The sequence below is a fragment of the Tachypleus tridentatus genome, chromosome 1 (assembly GCF_004210375.1).
Source record: "Tachypleus tridentatus isolate NWPU-2018 chromosome 1, ASM421037v1, whole genome shotgun sequence".
In the NCBI taxonomy this organism is placed as follows: Eukaryota; Metazoa; Arthropoda; class Merostomata; order Xiphosura; family Limulidae; genus Tachypleus; species Tachypleus tridentatus.
This window is the reverse complement of record NC_134825.1, coordinates 89,661,186-89,667,392: the sequence shown is the minus strand read 5'-3', so window position 1 is coordinate 89,667,392 and position 6,207 is coordinate 89,661,186.

The window sequence follows — 6,207 nt, the reverse complement described above, 5'->3', positions numbered from 1 at the left end:
AGCGGTTAAATTCAGTTTGAAGAGATGTCTTTTCTTTTGATTTATATATTAACATGAGATATTCGGGCCTGCTTTCTGACCTAGATTCTAGTTAATAATTCAAAATAAGTGCATATATCCAGGTTAATTTATACTGCACTTACAAATGCGCGGAACAAATCAACAACGTCAATCAGTATGAAGAATGTAAGCAAAAAAATCAAACATGAGAACGAAATAACATAAACAATTATGAAAATATTACATGATTTAATAATATTAAAACAATGATGCACCGTGAAAAACAACTTATTAGATTATTATGAACTTTATAAAACTCTTTAAACTTCATTAATTATACAAGCACTTAAAAGAAAGTGCAAAACGTTAGATCTCTTTTATACATTGCATTATTCTCAGTTCCAGTTGTCAAAAGTTAGAACTAAGTTAATCTGATTGCTTTTTGACAGCTTCCCACACAGAAAACCTGCCATATATATATATATATATATGTGTGTGTGTAAGAAAGGGAATTGGTCATGCAGAACTACAGTTTTCCAAAATGATCGACGGGGATAAAATTGCACCACGCTCAGTTTGCGACGTGTTACTATCGTGTTTATTTGTTAGGGTCTGACAGTCGGTTCAAGTTTACGTTGTGAAGCCTATGGCAAAGCTCTCTTAAGGAAAAGTGTAACGATTCACAGCAGGAACGAGGAGAGAGAGGCGTTATATAAAGGTTCTTCCTCCTGATGCCGTTTCGAATTGGATTTTCTGCTAAATCTGAAAAGATTAAATAGTATAGCTATATATATATACTTCATAAATAATTATACGTGTTGTTACTTTAAAACCTTTTAAGGCTCATAATAACTTTTTTGTTCCCAGATATTCATGCAATATGTGTTTCAAGTGACCATATCTCTGAACGCTCACCAAAAAAAGAGTTGAGAAAAATCAAGATAAATATCAACACAATCTTTTCCGCTTTGTTCTTACTCATCCTCGCTTTTGAAAAGGCGATTTCTTTAGAATAGAACGAGCAAATCAGGAGTTAAAGCACGATATAAATGAATTTGGCAATATAATAACAGCAACAAATTCTATAAGCACACATCACAAAACGTATAAAATGCAAAAATGCTCTCAAACGTAAGTAATGAACGAAATCAACTCATAAACACCTCAGAAAGAATTAACAATTGATACACACTTTAAGGGGTATTAACAACTCATAGACATCTCAGGGGACATTAACTACTCGTGTACATCTTAGAGAGAATTAAAAATTCATATACATCTTAGGGGGAATAAGCAACTCATATACACTTGAGAGGGAATTAACAACTTGTGTACACTTCAAAACAATTAACACCTTGGAGCTTGGGAGAATTAAAACTTTGGTACATCTTAGGGGAAATTAATAACTCACATACGTCTTAAGGAAAATTAACAGCTCATGTTCACATTAAGGGAAGTTTAACATTGTGCATATTTATTCCTCAAACCTGTAGCCAGGAATTAAAATAGTAATTTGTTTTTTCAAGTTGTAATCTAATACTTATTGGAAAACACTTATTTCAAACAATAAATGGCAGACTAATAAAATTATTAATTTTTTTATAAAATAACATATTGTAGGAAACAAAGTGATTTGAAGTAACAGAAAGTCTGTTAATAGCTGCAGATATTTTATCTAAGGACTGTAAGTATTAACATAAATAAATAATAGCTGCAGATGTTTTATCTAAGGATTGTAAGTATTAACATAAATGCTTACAGTGTTGTGATAAAAAACACAACCAATTTTATTTTTCTTTCCTTTGCCGGTTCTAGCCATTTATTAAGTTGAATTCATTTTCTTTTATTCAATTGAGTTTGTGCAAGAAATTAATATATCTCTGCACTCTATGCCAAACAGCTTTGATTTTTTATAGGCAGTGACAAACACACCAAGCCGTTGATTTAAATTGCTCAAAAATAGAAAATATCTCTACTATTTGGATGGAGTGTTATAAAACACGAAGCTACACAAAGGGCTATTTGTGCTGTACTCACCACGACTTTCAAATTCCGGTTTCTACCCATATAATTCAGCAGACGTGCCGCTAAGCCATTCTGAAAGAGATTATATTTTCATTCCAAACTTCTTTTACGTTTACTGCTTGACGTAGACTTGTAGTTAAGGCGTTTGACTCGCAACTTGCGAATCTAGGTATGAAAAATTGTCACGGAACACGCTAGTCTCTTCAGCTGTGGGGACGTTATAATGTTGTGGCTAATCGCACTATTCGTCAATGAAGAGTATACCAAAAATTGCTTTCTCTCTGGTTTATAACTTCACAATTAGGGACGACTGATGCAGATAGCTTTGTATAGCTTTACGCAAGATTCAACAAAACAAGTAAAAAGCTATCTCACGTTTACAGGTGTTATGGTACTAATATTTTGTACATGAAAGACACCTTATGCGACACACGGCCTAAATGCCTAGTTCAGAAACCTCTAAAGTTTAAGCATAGCTGATTAGAGAAATAATATTCAAACTGTCACAGTTTGACACCCTCATAACAAAAAGTGTGAGACGTATCCAATAGAATCATATCTATAACCCTGGGCCTACCGGCCCATGAGGTCACTTCTTTATATTTAACAAATGAACAAAAGTTACTTCGAATTTCCCACAATATTCTATTCTTTATGTATATATATATATTATATACAGTCGTACATAAACTTATGTATCGTAAGGAAATAGAACCTAGCCATTTGAATTGAACATCTATGAAACTTTTCCAGATAATCTCTGTGTATAGCTCCCGTGGTGGGCAGAACACAGATTGCCCATTGTGTAGCTTTGTGTTTAACTTAAAAGCAACCAAAACCACTCTATATATATATTTGTATCGTATGAAAACAGAACTTGATTTTTGAAATTTCTATAACCGCAAGAATAAATATCTCAACAATGATGCGTAACATTTCCAGATTCAACAAGAAAGTTTCTACTATTGAAGAAACAGAACTGAACACATAGAGACAACTGGGTGGATCTTTTAACTAATTATTCAAGTTGCATACTCATGCTAGCTTAACAAAACCAAACTATGAAGCAGAAGTCGAACAATCTAGAAGGTTCCCCCGAATGTATTACGAACACGTGCTGAATACAAATCAAGTGGACAAACGGAAAAGGTTTGTGGCTTAGAGAAAGTATTTTGAGTGTTGTCAAAAGATTTCCAAGAAAACAAGCTTATGTATGTATGTATGAATCTTCATTATTTATGCATTGTATTCAGCACATATACACTTTAATTAACGACGAACCCGGGCAAACTCTTGCCTCCACCTCACGTGGCTTTGGGTATGAAATGTAAGTGTAAATTATCGACTGTTATTTATCATCTGATATTGATTTTAATTGATAACCCAAACTTAATCTCAAAACAAATTTAATCTCCTCTTTGTTACTAAGCTCCAGATTAGCAGTAAATACTTATTTAATCTCAAATGCATATTACGGCTTATTTTAAACAGTGGTAAATTAAAACGTTTTCGTCTAATAGCGAGATAATTATTTCTCTTGATAAAATAATTATAATCAGTGATGATTATTTTAACTGAAGAACTTTGCATCATCAGAAATAGTTAGAAAATGTACCCTGACAATATATTTGTCATGAAACAAAACTGTTAGCAAACTTAGTGAAACAAAACTGAAACATTTTGTATAAATATCAAGATGGCGGGTTATCTGTAAAGTGATTGTTTACTTATCAAAACGACACACCGAACGTACAGCGAGAGAGATAGTTACCTATATTACGAGTGATTGTGCAACATACCAATTAGTGTCTAACTTTTGTAATCAGATTGATATTTGAACTCTAACTTACTTGTGTAACAGTCAGAGCAACATTTTGCTTGCGCAATGGTCACATTTATATTTCGAGTGTATATTGTTCTACAAAAAACAGTGGTCACTATGGTAGACATTTCGTTGATAAAAAGTGTGTGTGTTTTCTTATAGCACAGCCACAGTGGGCTATCTGCTGAGTCCACTGAGGGGAGTCGAACCCCTGATTTTAGTTTTATAAATCCGAAGATCAGAGGGGGACGTTGCTGATAAAAAGAAAAAAAAATACTATTGAGATATAACTTTAAACAAACGAGCATTTGCCATTTCATAAGTTTTATTTTTTTAACCGAAAGAAGAGCAATTGTCCATAACATAATCGTTTTAATAAAAACTACTTTCGAGCAGTTATATGTTTATTTCTTTAGTTGCCAACAGTTGTATAGAAAAGTCAGATTGACATCTTGAGATTGTGGTGTTCATACCATCTTGGAAGATTTTTATGTAACAATCAGACCGCTATCTTGATCCGATAAAGGCTGAGTACTTTATACAACCGCACAATATTTTGAAACCCTGTCTACCTGTTATATTTCCATAATCCATCTAATGCACAAGGAAGACGGTTTCCTATGCCCTTTTCAACAGTCCAGTTCATAGGCGCCGCGTCCGGCGGCTTGACAGATAAGTCTTAGTAGGAATAACATGAATACTCGTTTCATTCTCTATCTGCATGAGGCATGCAGCGATTTAACAAGTATGTCTTGGAAGAAAGCTTGTGTACACGTGACTTATGTCGCTTTCCCAGACTATTTCTTTTTTTTCATTATTTTGCATACTATTATCTGTGACACGTTGGTAGCTTTGACCGATGAATATTGCCTTAGTCGGCTCTCATCTGTTACAAGTTGTTACCATGGATGGGATACGACTTCTTACAGGTCTCTTTCAGATTGGTCTTGGTGCCTCAGGATAATCTGTATTCATTTCTTTACCAATGCCACTAAAGTGCAAGAGACATTCTTCTCTTGGGAATTTTATATCCCAGATCTGAGCACGTTTGTATGATCTGATTCTATGAATATTTAGTGTAGAAAAAGAAATCAAGTTTTGATGGCATAAAACTATCTACGAAACACAGTCAGACTGATATCTTAGTTCTAGTAGTTTGTGCAGCAGTCATATTAATGTCTTATTTAAAACCCTCTGTGTAGTAGTTAGATTGGTATCTTGATTCTAGTAGCTTGTGTAACACTCAGACTGGTGTTTTTGTTCCAGTTGTCTATGTAGCAGTGTGGTATTCTCAGGTTAAACTAATTTCTGGAAGGATCGGCAAGAAAAATTACGAAGTAAATATAAGTTTAACTATTAACCGAGTTTAAGATAAAAATTAGCAAAATGGACACGATGTGTAACACAAAATGAAAGTAATATTTATTTATACAATAGATAAAAATACAATCTACATGATCGCCTTAGAACAGTAGATAGTTGCTCGCTACTGCATTCATAAAGTTAACGCCAAAAATCGGATTCATCCACAACGACTAGCACTATCCACATGACTGGCAATTCTCATTCAACGAAGGAGGTGCCATAGCCTCAAAATTTATGCTGTCCTTCCAGTAAATGGCATTGCTGTCACTGACATTTTTGCACAATGTGCGATGCTACTGTTATGCTTCCGCAGGCGCAACTTGTATTATCTCTAGCAGACGAGAAAGAAACAAAAACATCTCAACAATTTTCTGTACATCGTGTTTATATTAAAAACTGCACGTACTTAGAATAAACAAAAAAATTGAATATTTTTACTTTAAAACAAGAAAATAGAAAGCGTATTGTATCCCTGTATCCCACAGTAGCCACGCTGGTATCTTAGTTCTCACCGTTTGTGTAGCAATCACACTGGTATATAGAGGCTTCAAGTGCTTCAATCAGAAGTAAAAATAGAAACTACAGTTCTCTTCATCACGACCCACAGATGGCACAACAGAGGCAGTTTTCATATTGTTTGCTCCCCAGTAGCACAGCAACATGTCTGCGGAAATATATTGCTATGAAACGGGTTTCGATACTCGTAGTGAACAGAGCACAGATGATCCTTTGTATAGACTTGTGCTATAAAACAAGGACGATCATAGTGTTTATTTTTAACGCATAACTACAAAACGGGTTGTCTGTGTTGTTCCGCCATGGGAATCTAATCCCGAACTTATAACATTATTAGTCGTTCTACTAACTATTTGAGCCTTCAAGAAACAAGAATGTAGTGTGAATTTATTTGACAAAAATGTAATTTGGCTGAACAGATGGAGAATACTTTCTTTTCGAAAGACTGATATACCTTAAAGGCCAATATATTTTATTTG